This window comes from Heliangelus exortis, chromosome 7, assembly GCF_036169615.1.
Source record: "Heliangelus exortis chromosome 7, bHelExo1.hap1, whole genome shotgun sequence".
Classification (NCBI taxonomy): Eukaryota; Metazoa; Chordata; class Aves; order Apodiformes; family Trochilidae; genus Heliangelus; species Heliangelus exortis.
The window spans coordinates 24,722,991-24,744,845 of record NC_092428.1 but is presented as its reverse complement, the minus strand read 5'-3'; the positions used below and the strand labels follow the sequence as shown (position 1 = coordinate 24,744,845).

At 38.9% G+C, this 21,855-nt stretch overlaps 1 protein-coding gene across 6 annotated transcripts in view; it reads right to left on the bottom strand.

The window, feature by feature from the left end:
• Nucleotides 1-21,855, bottom strand: part of ADD3 (adducin 3) — a 97,396-nt gene that overhangs the window by 60,808 nt on the left and 14,733 nt on the right. For 4 of the 6 annotated variants that reach the window (XM_071749359.1, XM_071749364.1, XM_071749358.1 and 1 more), the window contains exon 2: nt 2,480-2,525. The exons of the other annotated variants lie outside the window; for them this stretch is intronic. The gene's annotated coding sequence lies outside the window, so the exon portion shown is untranslated. The remainder of the gene's footprint in view (nt 1-2,479; nt 2,526-21,855) is intronic. 6 annotated transcript variants of the gene reach the window in all.

Here is a 21,855-nt window from a genome sequence, read left to right as displayed (position 1 = left end):
CAGCAGCCTGGTTAGAAACATGACTTTTGCCAGATGACTTGCTACAAGTCATCTACAAAACAGATAATGCTGCCCCAGACTGTGTGTGTGCACTGGGGGAAATTGGACACTAAGGATGGGTTAATGGGGTTAAGACAAAAATTTTGGTCAACTCTACATTGGTAAACATGCAAAAATACTTTGGTAATTGTCTTACTCTGACCTGTCTTGACCTCTTGCTCAGTACTGTGTGGAAGAGGTTATAAAAGTCTAATTTCTAGCAAAATGTGCAATGCTAACTGGAGCATAGAAATGTGCTTCGTATCAGAGAAGGGCATTAAAAAAGCATTAAAAAATAAAATTAGCTTTACAAACTTGCTGAATCTTAGAGCTCTGTGAGATAGTTTCAGAAAATGGCTCCAACAGGTCGCTTAAATATTTTAGCATTTTAAGGTCTGAGCCCTTGACAAACCCCACACAAACCATGTGGGACAACAGAAGCTGAAGAAAGCCCATCTTGCCCAGCAGCTCAGAGCCAGCAATAAATTTTATTTAAGCAGTTTGAATGGTTGAGGGCAATGCTGCCAGTCCCTCTGTATTTCAGGGAGAGAGAGCTTAGGGGTTTTATTATACTTTCTTAAGAAATAATAAATTCAACTAATAAATCTGAACACAGGTTTAGATTAATCTTCCATCACACCATATATTTGTACCATTTGCTTTTAGACTGTTCCTTAGAGCAGGAAACAAAAAGGCAGCCATTTGACTGTGCAAATGCAATGCACTGGATTGCAGTTATTCAATAAGCTCATAAACCCTCAGGTTACATTCTTCTTCATCTGCAGCCTTGTCTCTCAAGTGAGCTCTGCTCTTATTAAAGGACAAGAGGCTGTCCTCAGGCATACCCTGTCTTTGAAGATGAAGCCTCAGCTACATTTTAAGGAAAAGACCTCTCAGCTCATACCTTCACCAAACTTTGTAGCACGTTTAAACAATTACACAAGACAGTGGAGTTTGGTTCCAGGCTTCTCTTACCGAGTCACAAGTTTTAAAAATAGTATTTTTCTTTCTGCTAGGGCGCTCCTGAACTAAATGATCCAAACAGTGATGATCCAAATGCATTAAAGAAAAAAGTTACAGCTTAAACAGTGTGACACAGATTGTGAATAGAGAAACACTTTCCATATGGAAAAGTTTTAAAAGTTTGACATTTCTTTTCAATACGAGTTAATCAGAAAGACAGTAGTGAATTCTGACTGCTTCAGACAGAAGAGAATCAAAACTCTTGGAATGCACCACACAAAAAAGCGATTGCAAAAAAAGAAGAACAACCCTATAGTTTTTTTTTAAACTTAAAAGTTTACAGTGTTTTCTCAATGGCTGGGGAGGTCTGGAGTTCAGAGTCAGCCACATGTTACTTATCAATGCAGCAAATGCAGGGTGAGCAAGAAAAGCCATGTCTGGTTCCTTTTGCAACAGGGAAAAATCTCTTTTGAAGTTTTTGAGGGACTGACAGGGGAGAAAGTGTCAGGAAAAGGATCTGACAGGTTTTGCACAGTGAGGGGCAAAAAGACGTCTGGAGTAAAATCTCTTGTCTAAATTGAGCAAAGAGATAGAAACCCCTCTCCTTCAGCATGGGAGAGGCCAGATAAAAGTCTGCGACTCCCTTGCATCTTTTTTCCAGCCACACATGAATTCTTTTTTATGTTTTTTGCCAGCTTCTCATCTTACCAGGAGCCTGCAGGAAAGAAAGGCCAGCGTAGCACCAAAATGAACGTAGCCACGCTGGGGCTCCATGCACAGCAAACATTTGCCCAAGCTTACAGGAAAACAACTTGCATTTTACCCACCCCAAGCATCACAGGGCAAAAAGCTCCAGAGTTCACTACATCATAACAAGTCACAATTTAACATATTATGGGTGGAAGATGGCAGCTCAGCACTATTCAGTTTGAAGCATGCAGAAGTTTGCAGTAAACTTTTATTAATAAAAGCCATTTGATAAACAATTCGATAAAGTGATGAAAGTTTTGACTCCATCCTTGCTTCTGCCTCACAGTGTTGCAGCTGCAACATTTCATAGCAAAGAGAAAATTTCTCCAACTCAAAAAAAAAAATTCTTAGTCAGGTGTTAGCAGCAGGATTATTTTAATATAGTCTTTTTAGTTATATAACAGTCATGGGAATGTAAGATGTAGCACTGTCTTATTTTAATCAAGGACTCGGGAGATGAAGAAAACACTGGTAAGAAAAAAAAAAAGCTTCATATAAGAGATTAGGCACTAAAATCTCCAAAAGACTGTGCTGCAAGAATGTCTGCTGCTTGTTATTATAAAAATAAAGACCACAACACTATATATACTAGCTATGCCAACAGTAACACCTGTAAGACATAGTAGTACGAAGTGTCTGAAAAAGGACACTCTTCCCCTAAAGTCATTACACTAAATAAGGAGCAAGAACACAGCCAAGAATTCAGACAGTAAAATGCTTTGGGTACCTTGAGTTTTTCTACAGCTCTCCTTTGCTCCAGTAATGTAGTTGACCTGTAAAACAGAAGAAAGATTATTGACTCCTGGTATGTGCATATACTCTACACCTAAAACTTCAGAAAGCATTAACACAGCATTTACTTTTTTGAACTCTTCTTCAGAAGATTTCATCGAATTATATTTTATCATTTACATTTCACCATCATCTAAAAATTTTTCATAGTAAAAAAGCAAGCAAACAAAAAAAAAAAAAAACAACTCAAAGAGAAGTCTCATTTAAGAGCATCTCGTTGGGAATGTGCCCACTTTGCCTGGTGGACACCAGGTTACAAACCAGAAAGCCAAGAGCAGCCTCCCTGCTGCAGCCCAGAGCTGCCCTTCCAGCCCAGCAGCAGCTGAACCCAGAGCGGTTCTTGGCTGCCGGGCTGGGCTGGGGAGCCGGGAGGGAACACAAAAGGGCCCTTTGAAGGCTGACAACTGCCAGAGTGCAAAGTTCATCAGGAAACAACCGCCTTGCTCTGACCCTTTCCCACCACCGAGCAGCTACGGGTTTTCCTCTTGCCTTTATCTTCTAACATGAAAGTAAAACGAGTAAATAAAACAGGAATTGTTTTGCTTCTATCATCTTCTGTCTTCATCTTTAAGCACAATTTATCTTCAGTTGAACCTAACAAATCTATTCCATAGTCTTCCCTTTCCCTTCAACCACTCCTGCACAGAAAAGCAGGTTTTTTTCCTGTGGGAAAGGGTCCAGACTCCTGGATTTCATACATGCATACAACACATAGGCTGTATTTTCTGAGCTCTATACATTGCACTTTATGCATTGTGAAAAAAATCACTGAGCTCAGCCTACCACCAGGCACAGTATTTCTCACCAAGCTGTGAACCCATTTTTACTCATCAGGCTGTAACATCACCATGGGTTCAACCATCTGCTTTTTCTTTTTACTCTTTTATGACTTCAGTAAAGTACCCCCAAGCACTATCCTTTAGGACTTCTGGTATATGGTGCTACAAATATTTCACCAGTTGCAACATTGCAGCAGGCTGGCTGCCCCATTCCCCATCATCACTAAAGACCACCTCCTGAAAGTCACAGAGCTGAATAATGTAAAGAACTGTTGAAAACACAGCATGCAGAGAAAGAAGGGGAGTAGAATTAGATAAAATTACTGTAAGTCATTGTCACAAGACACTCTGAAGAAAAACACACAAAACCCAAAAAAAAACCACAAAAAAACCCAAAGCAAGCAAACAAAAACAAAGAAACAAAAACCCCAAACATGTCCAAGAGAGAACCATGGTTAAAGTAAGATGCTATTGCATGTGTTCTCAAACTGTTTATTTTTCCCAAAACTACTTCATTACAGAAAGCCAGTTCCTTGCTCACTTGAAAAATAAAGGTTGACATAAAGATGGCATTGTTTTCAGCAAGTTCGTATTTAGGAATGAACAATGTAAATGTACTTCTACTCAGTATTACTACATGCAAGCAGCCACAAAATCATTTCATCTGCTTCTAGACATGATAGGAATACAGATTCAGGGGACAGAATTTGCTCTGGTCAGGTGCTCTGTGTGGGTCTCGGGCATATTTGGTTATTTTGCTGTCCTGCCAAGCGCTCCCTGGAAGAGCACACAAAGCGATGGCAGCGACCGGGGAAAGGGGAGGAAGTGTGTTGGCATCGAAGTCGTGTTAGAGCAGGAGCCCTCCACAGCATCAGGAATTTAAACACTTCAACGTGACTGTTTATTCTTGGCACGAGTACAGTTTATTTTTCATCCACTTCACACTGCTGGAGATAAGGGAATGCTATTTCTACGCGAGTTCCCGATACATTATTTTAAGCGTCGCCGTCACTCCCAAGAAGAGCTCCCATCCTGCAGGGCAGCAGGCACAGCCTCCACAGGGCACTGCCAGACCTCTCACAGACATCAGAATTTATTTTCATGTACCAAGAATGGGAAAATAAAAGTCTGGAAAGGAATAAAAATCACTCAGTAAAGAAGCAACCTAAAGCCAGCTCTCAAATCAGGGAAAATAATAACTGAAAGATATTCTCGGATGAGTAACTGAGGAAGAGATCTGGATTTGAGCAAGAGATGACAGCAGAAAGACAGATATTGAATATGAGTGGCTTAAAAAAATTTTTTTTAGTATATCTGAATTAATGCAAATGTCAGAAGTCAGACATGTCACACAAATCCTACCAAGATACTGAAAATACAAGTACAAATTAAACTTCAGCTGGTAGCACAAAAGGATTTATGTGTCAGAGACAGCATTTCTCTTCTTGAGAATTAAAGTGCCACTTGGTTATTTCAGAGCTAACTCTCCCCCACTCAGAGATGCAATATTTGAGGGCTGCATCCAGAAACTGAGTAATCACAATGAATCCAGGGTCTGATCAGACATGTGAAAGAAACTCCTCCTGGAATGAAAATATAAACTTCAACTACTCGTATTAAAATGGCTGCTCAGTGTATATTAGGGAAATACACCTCTGGTTTTAATCCAAACCTTGAGTATAAAAAGCAAAGCCCTAGTAAATATTTAAGAGAATTTTTCGCTCCAAACTGAAGAGCTGGCAACTAATTTCTTTTTTTAACAAACAAAACCATCAAAAGATTGTGCAACTCCGAAAGTCCTTAAGGAAACAATTGGGAATTTTTCATAACACGGTATTTCCTTATACCACTGACCACAGGAATGCAAACAGTTCCACCAAACAGAGATTTCTTCATTGGAAACAACTGACAATCTAACCATGTTTCCATCTTTTCTGCTCTCAGAGCTCAGCATACAAAATAGATGATATAACAGGATAGAGAAGTGTCACAACAGGGCCACAAGATATCTTTACTAAAACTCAGCATCCAAGAGGCTTTACAAGAACACATTTCCTGAGGGTTACAGAGAGAGAGGACTTATGGTTAATTACCAAGCACCTTTGCCTAACCAAAATTTACTTTTTTTTACTGGGATTTCTACTTATTTGTTGAATTTTCCTAAAATACTGTTTGCATCCCTCCCAATCAGAAACAGACCCCTAACTCCAGCCCTAACTGAGTACACCAGTAACAAGACCCAGCCCTGCAGTATTCCCAGACAGTAGGAAAGGCAATGCTAGTGAGGAGCCTCATCACAAAAACTTGCTTCTTTAAACTTGCTAAATGGAAGAAAAAGCAATACTACTGGTAGTACCTTACACAATATCCCCCATGTTAGTCTCATCATTCATCACTTCTCCATTTGGGATTATTATTTGAACAATGCTGACAGTATAAGTCCCCCCCAAATGCAGCTGGAGATGCCTGCATACTGGTGAGGCAATGGCACACACTGGGTACTCATGGTCTCAGCCTTCAGACCCTGCACAAGGAGACCCCAAGTATCAGAGACACCCTCAGGGAAAGGCAAGACAAGCCTTACAAAAGGGAAATAATTTGCTTGACAGCTAATTAGCAAGTCACTTGATCACAGAGAAAGCAATTTACACCCTGTTCCAAATTTCATGTTATGAAGAGATAAAGAGAGAGGAAATTAATATAAGCAAGGGTACAAAGTGAAGAGCACCATCAGTATTCAGGAAGGCAACAGGAATGCTAAAAAGGTACCAATCATCAGCACCCTGGCAAATACCTGTCACTGCAAATTTGCAACTCAATTAAGCAAAGATTTTAATAAGGGCTACAACTGTACTTAATTCTCTCCATTGCTGAAGGAAGGGAAGGGGAACAAGTCATAAAACCAGAGCAAAACTGAATTGTGCTACAAAGAGACCAAGTTGTTTTCAGTAGGAAAAAACCAACCAAACAAAGCCCATGAAAGACAAAGCTTTATGGAGTTACTGTGCCACAAGCCAAGGATTTCGGATGGCAGAGAAGACAAACAAATGTCTTAAATTCAGATAGAGAAGTTAAAAGCTGCTTGTGTGGGAGGGTATTTACAACCTATCACAGAGGGGATTATTACCCAGGTAATCAAGGAAACCACTCTCACAATTAAAAATTTTGGAATTCCCTGTTTATGAGAGAACATGGAAAAATCCTCAATGTTCTTCAAAAAGGAGAATGGGATGCACTCTGAATGCACTCTGATGTCCCTCCTCCCACATGCAGACAAAAAGGGTCCACAGGGCTTTGACAGCAAACTCATCCCAATGCACTCTGGAGGAAGAAAGGGTCACCATCATAAACAAAATGCAACTTTACAGTACTTTAATCTTCTAAGATGATAAATGATAAAATAGCTACTGCAAGGCTCCCATAAAACTTTCACATATAAAACCATTTATCAGCAGTTACCAAACAGGAAGATAAAAATTTCAAGCCAGTCTTTATATGAACTATTGCATCTCTTGATCTCCTCTTTCAAAGAAATGCACACAGCACTCTGAAAGTGCTGACCTTTTGTCACAGCACACTCTTGGTCTTGGAAAATTCAACTTTTCTGAAGTTACAACTACATGAACCCTTCCCTCCTTTCTAAATGATGCTGAAGATCTGAACATAAATTATACAAAGAACCAGCTTGTTTTAATTACAAATAGTACAGCTAAAATTATTTTTCCATTTGTTATCTTAACTAGATAACCAAAAAAGCACGTCTGCTGCTATGCCAAAATCTGTGCTGAGACAAGAAAACTACTCATACTATTTTTTTTTAATTACTCTCAGCATCCTAGACAAAAACATGTACCAAAAGCTTTTCAAATCAATCTTACTGAGGATGTTAGAGAACTACCCAAACTCTATAGAATGTCCAGCAAGGCAGTAGCTAGAGCACACCACATATTTCCACAATTAGAACACAGCAATATCAAGCTACAGGAGAAAAGATTTGCTGGTTTTCATTAAAACACACAGTTCATTTTTATTTTTTCCTACAGTCACTCCACCAAGATGCATGTTCAGAATGGCAAGAAGCTACTGGGCAAAGTCTATGTAGCATTCACACTCAAGTTAAATTGGCACTACAATCAGAAGCAGAGACTGATTTTAGAAAAACATTATAAACCATAGCTATTCAAGAATATCTGAAAAGTTTTAATTATGAATTATTTTAATTATTAATTCTGGCTGGACTAAATACATATGAAAATGAAGAGGCTAATTCACACTTAACCTTTGTCATCTGGTAAATCTCACTACTAAAGACTCAATGCTCAGTAAAATTCAGTGCTGTAAAGAACACTGCTGCTGTCTGGTACCTACTCTAATTACTTGTTTCCCAGCAAGAATGCAAAAATATTTCAGGTGAAGTAAAGCCAGACAAAATACATATGCTAACTGTGGCTTCAAAAAAGCCTCCCCACAGGAGATGGCCAGTGCTTCTTTAGCCTTTATTACAAATAATAAAAAAGCATATATCAAAGCTACATACACTACATTTAAGCAAAATAATTTTAAAACTATGTCTAAGTTTTGTCTAATTGTGAAAAAAAAAAACATCTAGCATTTTTAAAGTGCTATTTAATGTCCCCGAATTTGTATCCCCCTAATCTTTTGCCACGTTCCACATGCATTCTGATATTCAGACTCTTCAGATTTTAAATCTCTTCTGGAAAAAGAAGAAAAAGTATCTTTCATTCTTTTTAAAAGAGAAAATTAAATGTGAAAGCCTGGCATGACTCCAGTCTCACCTTTTGTTACCACAGCTTTACCACTTCCTTCTTGTCCCCAAGATGAAATCTCTCTCTCATTTTCTACCAGTCTTTCACTGTCAACTCCAACTCATTAGCTTTTGCCACAATCTCATTATTGCCATCACATTTCACCTACTAATGTCATACTCCACGTCTTAAAAGTCACTCCCAGCTTCTCACCAGAAACCATCTACTCCAATGGCTTAACCACTCCTACCCTTGTGGTTTGCAGGATCCCACCCTCAGCAACACAAACTCATTTCAAAATGCCAGGACTGCTAATGGATGTTACAATTCCCACCCTCCAGCCCATGCAGCTCCCTCCTTTTGTGCTTTGCTCCTGCTTCTGCATTCAGCACCATCCCCTGCACTTAAAACACTTCATCTTTGGCCCCATTGCCACCTGCACTCTCAGTAATTGCCCATAACCATTGCTTAGGCTATCCTCCTATAAATCATTAATATCCTAAATTACCACTAAGGCATAGCCCTGCATCTATCTTGCCCTTTTTATTCTCAATCTGATGTCCACAAGACAACATTTTTACATTAACCTCTAATTCATAATCAAAGCAAGTTCTGGCTGCTGTGTGCAGCCCATCTACCTCCTGCTCTGCCCATGACATCCACTACAGCACCAAAGCTTCAAGAATGGAAGAGGCACTTCAGGGACCAAGACTCCTGCTCCCTGGGGCTCCACCACTCACAGAAGGAAATGAGACCAGCTCACTCAGGTATGTCCATTCAATACACCATTCTCATTAGATTTGCATGTAAAAAACATATTTAAACATCTGCAGTTACAGTACTGCCATAGCCAGAGTGGTCAGTGTAAGCATAAAAAGCAAGGCCAGCTTTGTAGGGAATGTTTCCATCCCTTTTCATATAAAGTAACAATAAAACACATTCTCACACTACATTTAATTTCATGGTAATGTTTCTTTGCAAACTTTCTTTGGCACTTCAGTCCTTAAAAAAATGACCATTCAAGATGTTCTAACTGAGTGATGTTTGCTAACTGGATACTTTGACCACCTGAGAATCCACTTATTCTGTTCTAATTTCTTTTTTTTTTTTCCCCTCCTTTAACACTATGTTTTTTTTTTTTAATAAGCCATCAAATCTAAAGCACTTGTACACTTTTTCTCTTTTAGCTAAGAAGATCTGGTGTTACTTCCACTCTACTTCAGAAACATAAGTTTCCAGCAAAGTTACCAGCATTCTGCATCTCTTTCTGATACTGTCCCACCTTGTCTTATGCCGTGCCCAAAAATGAGAATATAAAAGGAAGCCCTGCAGCTGGAGAGTCAAGGGACTGGAGAGGATTGTCCCCAGAGTCCCAACAGTGATTGATGAAATCAGCCAAGGTGCATCAAGGGACAGCACAACCTCCCATGAGGAATCTCTGTGCCTGATGAGAGTTGATCAGGAGGCATTTCACAACAAACTTCAAATTTATGGTTCCGTTTTCTTACAGTATTAATGTCATGGATAAAGCCTTGGCTGGATTCATGATGCAGCCACTATTGCTGCAGAATTAATAATGCACATACAGGTCTTTAAATATTTTTCCTCAACTACAAAATATCAAAGTCCTTACTTATTGAAGCAAGCTGTATTTGGAAATTATATGTTTACAAACAGCTCCACTGGGGAAAGAAAATAGGTTATCTGTATTCTTCATACTTCATTCTGATATTATAAACAGAAACCTTGCCTCTTTATATTCTTTAGCTTAATGACTCTCTTGAAAGACTTAATCCAGCCTTCAAACCTGAAAAAAGAAGAAAAACCAACTACACATTATTTTTCAAATTTTTTTTTTTTTTTTTAAGAACTCTGTATCTCACTTGTTCACTTTTGACTTCTACAAAACTTAATTCATCCAACCTCCACCCTAACCCCTGGGAGTATCTTGTACTTTCCAGCCATCTGGACTGTATTTACTCTACTAAGAAAAAAGTTAAATTTGTTCATGAACAAAGAAAACCCCCTTACTATCTTCCCGTCATGTCTGCACAGTTATTTTCTAAGTTATATTCTCACAAAAAAAAAAAAAAGGAATTATTATTTTTCCCCACAGTTTTAACCTCTTCAGAAAAGCACTTACAAATAACACAAAAGTTGTGTTGGATGTGTGTGATGGATTAGGACAGTAGCAATTGTGCCTAAGTGTATATGAAGACAGTAAAAGTGATGGTTTTGCAAATAAAATCAACTCTAGCCCAACTAAGAGAAACAAATTTTCAAAGGAATAAAGATTTATTTTTGAAGTTGTACCCATTTTGATGGCATCCCTCCCCCAGTAGCTCACTGCTAGCACAGGACTGCTGCATCTCTGTTGCTCTATTTTGCATCAAATTATCCGTTCTGGGACCCCCCTCCCAAGAAAATGTGGAAAAAAAGTGCAAGCTGCAGAAGAAAAGCAGCTACCTCGAACTTGCTTTTACTTCCAACCCCATGTTCTCAAAACCAACTTGCTTTTATCTGGCTTTATCTGAGCTGCTGTACAGCGCTTTCCTTTTACTGCATTTTATAACCCCATTTTTTCAAGACTGACTCTCTTTCAATCAAAGGCAGTGATCTACAGCTTATCATTAAAAGCTATTTTGCAGCTTTACTTTGCTCCTCTTGACATGCACCAGGAATCTGCATCAAGTTTAAATGAAACCCAGATTGGCCCCTTTGCTACAGAGAAAATTAATGAACGCAATGAGCGACGCGTGACACGCAGCTAAGTTTTTAATTAGGAATTGAAGATTCCCAATGCTTTGTGATGCTTGACTCAAACATCTGATTAATTTCAAAAGTTAATTCAGTTTAATGACCTAATTTAATACCTGCAATAAGGGAAAAATGCCACTGTAGAACTATACGGTAACAGAAATTAGGAAACATGCACTAGGAGAAAAATGTCTTTCTAGAGGGATGATCGCTTACAGAGAACTATTTGCTGTTATTTTCAAGTTGAACCTCTGAATTTAATTCAAAGAAGTGACGTGTCAAAGGTGCAATGTTTTTTAAAGGTCACACCAAGTACTTTCTTGTCTCTTCAGGGCCTCTTCTAGAATACCAAAGAGTTGAAGAATTTCAATTACAGATGTGTGGGAGGCTGCATACCACCACCACCACAATAAATTCATTAGTGCAGGAAATACACTGTGTAGAGGTAAGAGTGAATTAAAAATATAATTGAACATGTGTGAAAAATAACAACAGAAATAACTGGGCTAAATGCCAAATATAAAATGGATAGTAAAGTTTTGCATAAAGCTGTGTGGCCACACAAATGTTTGGACCAGAATAAAGGGGGGGATGATGCCAGGGCAGAAACACTTCCCTTACCAGCATTTGCCTCTTCCACATCTACAAAATGAGGATCTTTTGCAATGTTAACAAAAACAAAGATTCTGCTTCCTTGCTCTTGTAGTTGAGAGTTTCTAGACTGATTCAACATTATCCCTTCCCAATTTTTTCCTCATCTCCAAAACCCACAAAGGATCATCAGTATGAGTAAGCATGGTTTGCCATTAAAATCAGCTGAAGCATAGTGAAGGAGCAACACATCTCTGCTTTAAGGAAGCATTGCCAAATTATTATCAGAAACAAAACCCCAGGAGATCTGTTACCAGTTGAGCAATACTTCCACTAACGAGGTTTTTTTTCCTCTCTTTGTGATTTGAAGCCGTTAAAATTTTCCCCAGAATGTGAAAAAAAAAAAATTTCTTTTGGAAATGAAGACATGGACAATAATCAATTAAGCAATTGAACTTCCTTTTCGAGACACAAGCTGAATGTTTCATGCAGGCTACTAAAAATAAATTCTACTTCCAGCAATGCCAACTCCTCACAGCTTAATCAAAGCAACAGTGATCTCAGCCTAATGGACTCCATTCACATCTGACCTGGAAAATGATCAGTTAGAGAAGATTTACTGCAGAAAAGAGAGGAATCTGCAAAGAAGCAAAGACAAATATATTTGTGCTTAGTGTACATCAATTTCATTTTACATGTTGCTAACAGAGGGAACATGAAGTGACTCAATTCTTGGTCCACAGCTATGGTACAAAATTAGTTTCTAAGGGAACGGAGCAGAATCTGATGGAACAAGATTTCTGGGTTTGCTCTGCTTCTGTAGCAAACACAGCATCAGCTGCAGAAGGCACATGAAGCAAAAATCTCTCCAAACTGATTAAAGAATTTAATCTTGAGCACCCTGAGCTAGCAATTTAACCAGTAACCTCTCATGCCAGGCACACCCATCTATTTGAGAGCAGAGAGGCATAAAGCAGGATGCACACCCCCTCACCACCAGTACCAATCTACTCCTCCCAACAACAGTGCAGCAAGAGACACTAAAAATAACCTATAATATAGTTGGCACTTAATATAGTCTGCTTGTTCATGTGTGCCACAGTTCCTTTATGACTTAAAAAAACCAAAACATCTGACTGGCCACATCTATTGATTCCTCTTTCAGAGGGAAAAAAAAAAAACTTTCAACCAGTGAGGCTGCAAACTTCTTTTCAAGGACTCAAAAGGGCCCAGGTAAAATGTGCTGATTTTCAGGTGGGGCTTTGACACCATGAGGACACACACAGCCCAGGCAGCTCTCTGCCAGTGGGGCTGATGGCACTGAGCTGCTTCAGGTGCTCTCCCCAGCCAGTGCTGCATCCCCTGTGCAGGGATCACACTCAGGACACCAACAATCCCGAAGGGCAGCTAGGTCAGGGAAGTCCACAAGATTGGTCCCTCCAGGCCAAAATAATCAAAATTCTTTGGAGAATTTAAAGCTTCAGAAGTATGAGGTGCACATCCAAAACTTTTAAATGAAACATTCCTTCTACCTACCAACCACACAGCCCACTGCTTAGCAACAGCAGTTGCACATGGATCTCTTGTATCTGCAAGAGGCAAAACAAGTCTTGCTATCCAGCATTCTCACAACATGGGAAGACAGTTGCTATCTGGTCATATGTGTGTGTGTGTGCATATATTTATATTCTGGGTTTTGAAGAAAAAAGTTATCTTTAATTCACAGTTCAAAATAAATCCAGGTCTCCTTTACATTCTACAAAAAACGCACCATGAACTGAAAATCTTTCTAAACCTGTTTCAGTACAGATGGTTGAGTGAAGCTTATTTCAGCTCCAGAGAGAGAATCCTCTTCCACCTGCACACGTGCTGCAGTGGTTTAGGCAGGGACAAGTTCACTTTTCAAAAGGAAAATCTCAAAGCACTTTGAAACATGACTATTAAGAACCCAAAGTGTTTGCCTGAAGGCCAGAAGCCCAGAGTTAAAGCTCAGGCCTGAAATCCTGAACAGATTACCACAGGCCAGGGCATTATTTCACTGTGCTATTCCATGGCAGACTGCAAGTCAATACCCATCTATAAACCAACTGAACCTATTTTAGGCACAAAAGCTCCAAAATAAATTCTCCTGAACAACCTCCCAAATCAGTTCTGCAAATACTGTATGAAAGTGCACAGAACATTAATTCTTCAAACTTTCACCCCTCTGCACAAAGACTCTGAAAGGAATAGAAAGTGTCTAATTATACACATTGAATAATCTAGATAATGGCCTGTCACATGCATCATTCTGAATGCAAACCAGAATGATGGTTTCAGCTGTAAACAGCAGGGTGGAAACAGCAAATAACTTTGATCTTGTCTTTGGCAAAAACATGCTTCTTTAAGATACCATTCTGTTTTCAGTGGGGGGGAGGGGTGTACTTTTTTTTTTTCATTTTCTTTTGAGTTTCAAAGCCTTTTCTTACAAAACGTCCCCTGTAAGATATTCCAAGAGATGGATAACCATAACAGGACACTGCCTTGCTAAAAATACTAGAAGTAACTTACTCTGTTTCTCACATTATTACCATTTAAGCAAAATATTATTTGGTTTGTATTCAAAATGTCCATACAGGAAGGCAGTACTCAAAAATTCCTGATGCCAAAGGGCACTTACCAAAGTGGAGAGAGAAAGAGTCTAGCTTCCTAATGGCTGCAATGGAAGAGAGCCCCTAACATGCACCCAGACATGTTCACCAAGGAGGATTTTCTTCAATTCAGACTATGTCTGTCTTACACAGCAAGCAAACCATGAAAAAATTGAGACATATGAAAGGAAGAGCTAAAACTGAACAGTCAGTAGATGAGAATGCCCAGGTCAAACATGCCAGGCTGCAGGAACCACTGCCAGGATCCTCTTCATGCCTTGCTACTACAGGAATTCCTTGTACTGCTGCCCATGCTATAAAGCCCAATGTTTTATGATACATTTCAAGACAAGTGTTTTTAAGGGGAGATGAGGCTCTGAATGAGACAGAAATTTAGGCTATCAGTTGGAAAAGAACAAAAAATTCCAGTGACAAAACTTATTTCAAGTATAATTGCAACAAGAATGTCTGCATGCTCTGCAGCACAGCAGTCTCTGCTTCTCCCTCTGGGCCTTGCTTTTTAAGTCCTTTTTCCTCTTACAGGTAAAACACAAGATACTAAATTTCATGTTGTGATTATATTAGAGCATAAGGAAACTATAGAAAAACAAAAATTCAGAAAAATACATGCACAACTTCTGAAACAATCTTCTCTTCTGGAAGAGATTTAGGGGTCAGTTTAATGAAAGTATTACTGCTGCACAGTTTTGCCTGCTTGGATCACCATGCTGAGACAAAAGACAGATCCTGTCAGATCTTGCTGTAATAGCTACTAGAACAAAGTTTACTCATGCAATCCTTGTTTGTCACTCACCATAGGGATTCCAGTGTTCCAAAGAGGAAAAGAAAAAACCCATTAAAATGTACTGTAAGTGTTACAGTCAGTTTGCAGAAGATACAAAGATTACTCAAATTTACTTACATCCAGAAGACAAATCCCTGCTTAGTTTACTGCCTGGACCATGGAAAGCTTCTGAAGATTGCTCAAGTAGTTTAACTTATGTCACCACCAAAAGCAAAAGGAATTTTTTTAATTTTGACTTGGGAAGAGATTTAATTTCACAATACAGATGTTACCCCAATTCAGTAGGAACATTGCACTTTAACATAGGTTAAGCATTCTCAAAAATAAAAGTTACCAGGGTTTAAGAACACAACCAGATAACCTTTCTTTCCTCTTCAGAAATCAAGCTGAGGTTTGTTTTCTTGGGGTTTTTTTGGTTTTGTAATTTGGGTTGGTTTTTTTTTTTTTTTTTTTGGTTTTGTTTTCAGTTGAGACAGAACATTATTTGTAACTAAGTTAAACTGACTCATTCCCCACAGGCTTTTGCAGCACACTTCTAGCAATCCTCCTTTTGGAAGGGCATTGCTTTTCCTCCTTCAAAACCTTAAGTTGGAATTATACTCAAGTGTCCAGTTAGAGCAGTTCAAATGGAAATCATTGCTGTGCAAAAACGCTGTTATTTCATTTTATATGTTCCTTCCTCAAGAAAGGAAGGATGAGACCTCACTCAGTTTTGATTCCCCCCCTCCCAGCTCTTGCAAAGTTAAACCAAACCTTATCCCACTCCTCATCTCTACGTTGCTACCTTTCTAAAGGTTCTCAGCTTTGGCAAAGGGCATTTATTTAGCATGCTTTGATCCCTTCAACAAAAATTACTTTAAAAAGGGGAAAAAGAGATGCACTGATCAGAGTGCTTAATAAAGTGGCAATGTGAGACTGCATGAGATGCATCAGGAGCCAGCAGAATTAACCAAAGTTCCAGCCTAAAATAAAACCATACTACAAAAGTGTAGCATTTCCTGAGTATTTGCACCTCAGTCAATTTCCATAAGTCTTTACTGATTTTTGCAACTCACTTGCTAAAACTGCTAAACTCAATAAAACAGCCACGCTGCTTCTAAAACACTGCCATGTTGAGAACTTGTACATCAAATTCAGTCACAAAGGAGAATAAAAGTAGGATAGAATTAATTGACATCTTCAACTTGAGTCCAACTGTTGGATGCTTTCATGATTCAAGTCCAATCTTGATGTTTTAGCTAAGCTTTTCTTTTGACTTTTATAGTAATATTTGCCTATTCAGATGGGGTTTGGAAATGAGAACAGAGGTGTGTTACCTACTTAAACAGAAACCCCATTGGGTGCAACATTTTATTAAGTCAAGACTCTACTTAACACATCATCCTCATTCTCCCCTCACTGCCTTCCCAGCCATCTACTCCTCCCTCATTTGCTGCTCCATTCAACAAGCTCTCCTTGCTTGTTCCACTTCTGTTCAAAGTACACAAGTTTGGGTACTTCTTTGAAACCACCTGGAACTGCCTGACAAACACCTTAAGAATTCCAATAATATCATAACACCTCATGAACTTTCTCCTGAGTTTGCACCAACCTGTAGGTTTCCTAGTAAAGAGCTTTCAGATCTTAAGTTTCCTGTTTTACTACTCCCCCTCCTCCTGTTTTTTTTTTTAAGCAAGATTATTCTCATCCTTAGAAACAGGAAGTCATTAAGTTCAAAATGTTTATACTAAATGAAAACATACATATTGCCATGACTGCTGCTCAGTGACTATTGGGTGGTCTCAATCTGAATCCATTTTTCTGACCAGCAAGTGCTTCCCTTGGAGAAATTATCAAAGCAAAGCCTCAGAGACAAGGGACTGGAGAGGTATAAACAATCAGCTATTACAATTACAGTTGAGGATATTATTTTTTTAATAAAAAAGTTTAACGTACCCACAAAAACCTCCCAGACATCTGTTTTCAGCAAGTATTTAAATAAATGTTTTCCCCAAATTATATCAGAAGTTGGCTAGTGCTGTATCTTTCTTGGGATGAGGTCAGGAATGTGCATTAGTGCAGCACCTTTGTTCCAGTAATTATCAAGTTTATTTGTTTCAGAGAGAGGCAGAAGAGGGCAATTCATAGCCCACTTGCATCCTCCACTGTGTGTCTTCAGAATGCCATCTGCAACAGCCTGTGATCTACATCTCCAGCATGCCAACTTCTTCTCATACAGTTAAGTATAAACTCAAACCATTTCCATTTTCATCTTAAATTTGATATGCATTTTAAAAAAAAAATCAATTTAGTAGTTTGATAACACTACATTAATGGATAGCCCACAAAGAGTTGCCATACACACACAAACTATAAATCTCCTTAGATTAAGAGAACAATCTGTCACTCATCATTCCAATTTATTGGTATACTAATCCCAATTTACTAAATCTTGCTTTTTGCAGGGATCAATTATATTCCAGGAGAAATCAGACTCCATTCCATCAGCACAAGTTTTCCATTACTTCTTCAGCACTGACTAGCCTTACTAGAGGAAAGTGCACTTCCTCCCAACCTCAATATTTTAATTATTAAATAATATTTGGAAGAAGTTAAAAACCCATTTCTGAGGAAAGAGCTGCAAAGCAGTTCCTCAGTAATCATGAGCACTTTCAGGAAAACTGAATGCTCCTCCAGGACGCCCACTTGCTTCCTGTGAACAAGCGGCGTTCCCAGTTATCTGGAGAGGTCTCCCAAAGTGCTGAGAACAAGATCTCTGTGCATTTTGATGCTCTATGAATCATCAAGAACAGAACACGAAGCCAAGAAACAGTAAAACATGCACATGGACAAATAACAAGAGCTGCTAAGACTTAATATCAGACCTAACAAAATACATTGCCAATCTAACAGGGAGAGGCACTTGCACACGATGCCACTTCCACATGAGACCCTTCCCTTCTCTGTGAACCCACAGATCAATATGAACATCAGGAATTAATAAAGCTGCTGGTACAGAGCAGCTCTCCAGACACCAGCCACATCTGCTGAGCAGTGCCAAGCTGCCAGATGGAGAGAGTTCCAAAGGCTTTTAAGGGGTCATCATGCAGAGCAAAAGCCTGTACTTGGCTAAAAACCTTTTAGCCTAGTAAAAGGTAATAGGTATTCTGTTAATTACATTAAGTAATTATGTTGTGTGTAGCTCTGCTAATTAGGATGCCTAATTTTAAAGGGTCTAATAGCCACAGTACTTAAATTCCTGTTTTGTTTTGGTATTGCAATAAAAATCTCTCCTAAACTACTCTCATTCTCATGACAGCATAAAAAAAATATACTATAACAGACAAGCTAATAAGTTCAAACAGACTCAAAGTATTACTTGTTGAGTACTGCCCTTTCTAAACAATTCTTCAGTAGAAAGAATCAATTAAAAAATCCAAAATTAAGAACACTCTGGATCTCAGATGAGGCTGCTAACCACACATTTTATCTAGTTAAAAACTGTCAAAATGTCCTTTCCATATGCACACTTGATCAGATCCTGTTAAGGGAAGAAGTAAACCCTGGAGTAGGTGATATTTGCCTCCTCCCCAGCATGTCCATCACTGGCACACAAGCTCCTGCAGGGCATAGAAGCTCCCATCAAGTTTTTGACATGGGAATCTATTTCTGAAATAACTCTCTGCTGGCCTACATAGAAACTGCTCCTTCTCAATATGTCAAAATCAGGAGGACAGTGTCATGCGTCCTCAGTTACACATTGCTTCATCTACAGCTTTTTCCTCAGGTGGTGGAAAGCAGGTGGCCCAACTTTCATGTGGGAAAGACATGGCTGACACCCTTAAATACCTTGGTTGGTATGTGCTGAAGAGCTCTGTTGTTTTGGATTACAACAGCAGAAACCCCAGTGTGCAGCTCCCCTGCAGCTCCCTGCGAGGGCATGACAGCCCAATACTCTTTTTTATTACAGGAAGTCATGTCTCTGATGTTTGCAAGGTATTTCCAATTCTTATCTTTTGGCTGTTTCCCAAGTGAAACCCAAAGGGTGAAGAATCTAAGCTGGACCTCTTCACAAGCCCCACAGCCTGCTCATCTTCTTAGGGAAGAAGCTGCTTCTAAGAGCGTAATGAGGCCCAACCTGCTGCAATTAAACTGAGCAATCCACGCTCACAACTATTTCATTTTTATTTCACGAAAAGCAAATCATTTCTCCCCAGTTTTACTCCTCACAGTGAGCAGTACTAGGGGTCTGCTAGCAATCCTAAAAGGCACCATGTCTGTGAAGGTTTGTCACTGCTCTCTTCTCTTTCTGCCCCCACGCAATGCTTCAGGACCACCACCGGCACTGCGGGGCCACTATGGGATGGAGGCCACTGCCCACGCAGGCATCTGGAACCACAGCCCCCATTCCATTAGCAATCCAGCTACTAATTTTATATCCTGTTAAGCAGGGCTTATTAAACACTGCAGAGTATCCCAGGCTGGCCATCTGGAAATGCAGATGTCATCTGCTCACCTTTGTAATCTGCTGCGAGGTTTTACAGATGAAGTCGTATTTCATCTTGTGGTGCTATATAAATAAACAAAGTATTATAAACAATCATTTTTATCTGACTGGGGTCATGTCACATGGTTTGCTTTCTTTATGAAAGAAAATACGTACATAAAGTGCAACCAGATGCTGTTGGCAGAGAATCAATTTAATATGGACTCATTTCTCAAAACATGATTACAGATGTGGCCTACATCTTGAACCTGAGGTTGAAGGAAAAATTCTCTCTACGTGTAACCAATTCACTCATTTTCTGTTTTCTCTGTCTCTTAACTGTCAAAAAATGTATCCCAGAGCTAAAAAAGTTACACACCCTCTCCTTTCACACATCTACCACCAAAAAAAAAAAATATTCAAGCATACCTTTATCAAAGAAAAGCTGAACATGTTACTGAGGAAACACAGCTTGGTAGCAGCTCATTGCTATGCCAGCTGTGAGGAGGCAACATTGCAGGTTAGAACTAAGCTCAGACTGAGCTTCTTTACTACAAACAATGCCTATCAGGACTGAACCTGACTTGGAATTTGATTTTCAAAGTACAAAAATAGTTATTACAACTCTGCTTGCAGGCCTGGAGATACTCAAGACATTTTAGTCAATATTTTTTAGTGTTTTGAGAAAAAATAAATATATAAATCAACTGGTGCATACCAAGTTTTTGATCACAGTATCTTTCAAGTCTCTTAGCACTTTATAGAACTTTCAGTAAGGTAACTCAAATATATGGTAAAGATTTAACTGCTGTGTTCAAGCACTACTTAGAACATAGAAGGTAGTTTAATTCTCATAAAACTGCAATCAGTCAATAATATGAACAGAAATAAAATTTAAAGTCAAAACTAGTAAAGTCTGAGTAAGGAAGTGGTTCTTTCATGCCTACTGATTTATAGAAGCCTACACCAAGTTAACTCAAGAAAGTTTTATTCAAATTCAAGCTCTTAAAAAAACAGATAGAAACAGCCCAAACAGATTGACTGCTTCATCCCAAACCAGATTATTTTCACCATATTTGATAACCAAGTATTGAATTATTTAGGAGCAATCCTCTTAAAAAGCACATTCCTGAACTAGATCAGACAAGTTCATTTTCATAAGAATAGAGAATCCAATGCTTCAGAAAAACTCTCTCTACATACAATCATTTTACTCTCACCCTACATTCACACTCATATAAAATTTAACTAGTAAAACTGAAAATGGTTCATGGTTACTGAGATTATTGCCTTGGCAATGTATTAATTGAAGTAAAGTACTTGAAGCTAGGTTAGTTAACTACCAGTTAAATCACTTAAAATCAACAGGTGAAAAGAAAACAACTCCCCCAAATTATCTTTTGATTGAGCTTTTGAAAAATTACTAAATAATTATTTCAGAGGACATGGCTACATGTGAGCATGTACTTTTATTGGTAAAGCTCAGGTATTTGATTAATCTAGATTATCTTTTCCGAGCAAGTTATTAAAAAGGCCATATGAAAAAGTTGAAAAATAAAAAACAAAGCAGAGAGAAGTCCTACTTTTGCATAAGAAACACAGTGTCAGATTAAGTGACCAGCACTTCAATTTAAAATGTTCTTCACAACCAGCCCATTTCTAATCAACAGTTGTGTAACTAACTGTATTTGCTTTTGAAGGCAGGAAAATTGGGCTACTAGATTTTTTTCACAGCTATTTAAAATGGCCCAAGCGACCTTTAACAAGTACTTTAAACATCCATAACATCTGAATTCAAGATAATTTTCAACAGAATTAAGAAGAATTATACAGTTGTACCAGCACTGCTTTTAGTTGTGGTATTAGATCAATTTCAAGTGTGGTTAGACCTAATAAATAGCTTGTTCAGAGGAACCTTGGTGATGGATAAATAAGGCAGACAGAGCACAGAGGTGAACAGAGCACTTGTTTCTGCTCCACGAGGAAAAGCTTATTTCAGAGAGAGGGGCTGCTGGAGTGTCCCTCTCCCCCAAGCACCCCCAGCTCCTTCAGTCAGGGTGGGTGATGCAGGGGACCAGCTCTGCCCACACACAGACCATCTATCAGGTGCCTCAAAATTATTTCCAAGCCTCAGCTTCTACAGCCTCACTTAAATAGCAAAGCCCTGCTGGGAACCTGCACTTAACAACTATTTATAACAAAAGGCTTGCTAGCAAAGTGGCTTCTTCAAAAATAATAGAAAGCCCAGTTTGATAATATTTTGATCTGACTGATTCTGAAGCCAAGAATCTACCTATGGATAGAAACAAATGAGGATGTGTGTGCATCCTTAAGAAGGAAGACAAACAAATTGAACTTCTTGAGAACCCAAACCATAAAGGTGGTTTCTGGAGGAGTTAATAAATTAGTGGCAAAACGTTAATTTATTTACTATGTGCCAGGTACTTCACATCAAGGGTTTCACTGTCCCCAGAAGAGGGGAACACCAGTATCTGTTGTATCAGCATGAGATAAAAAT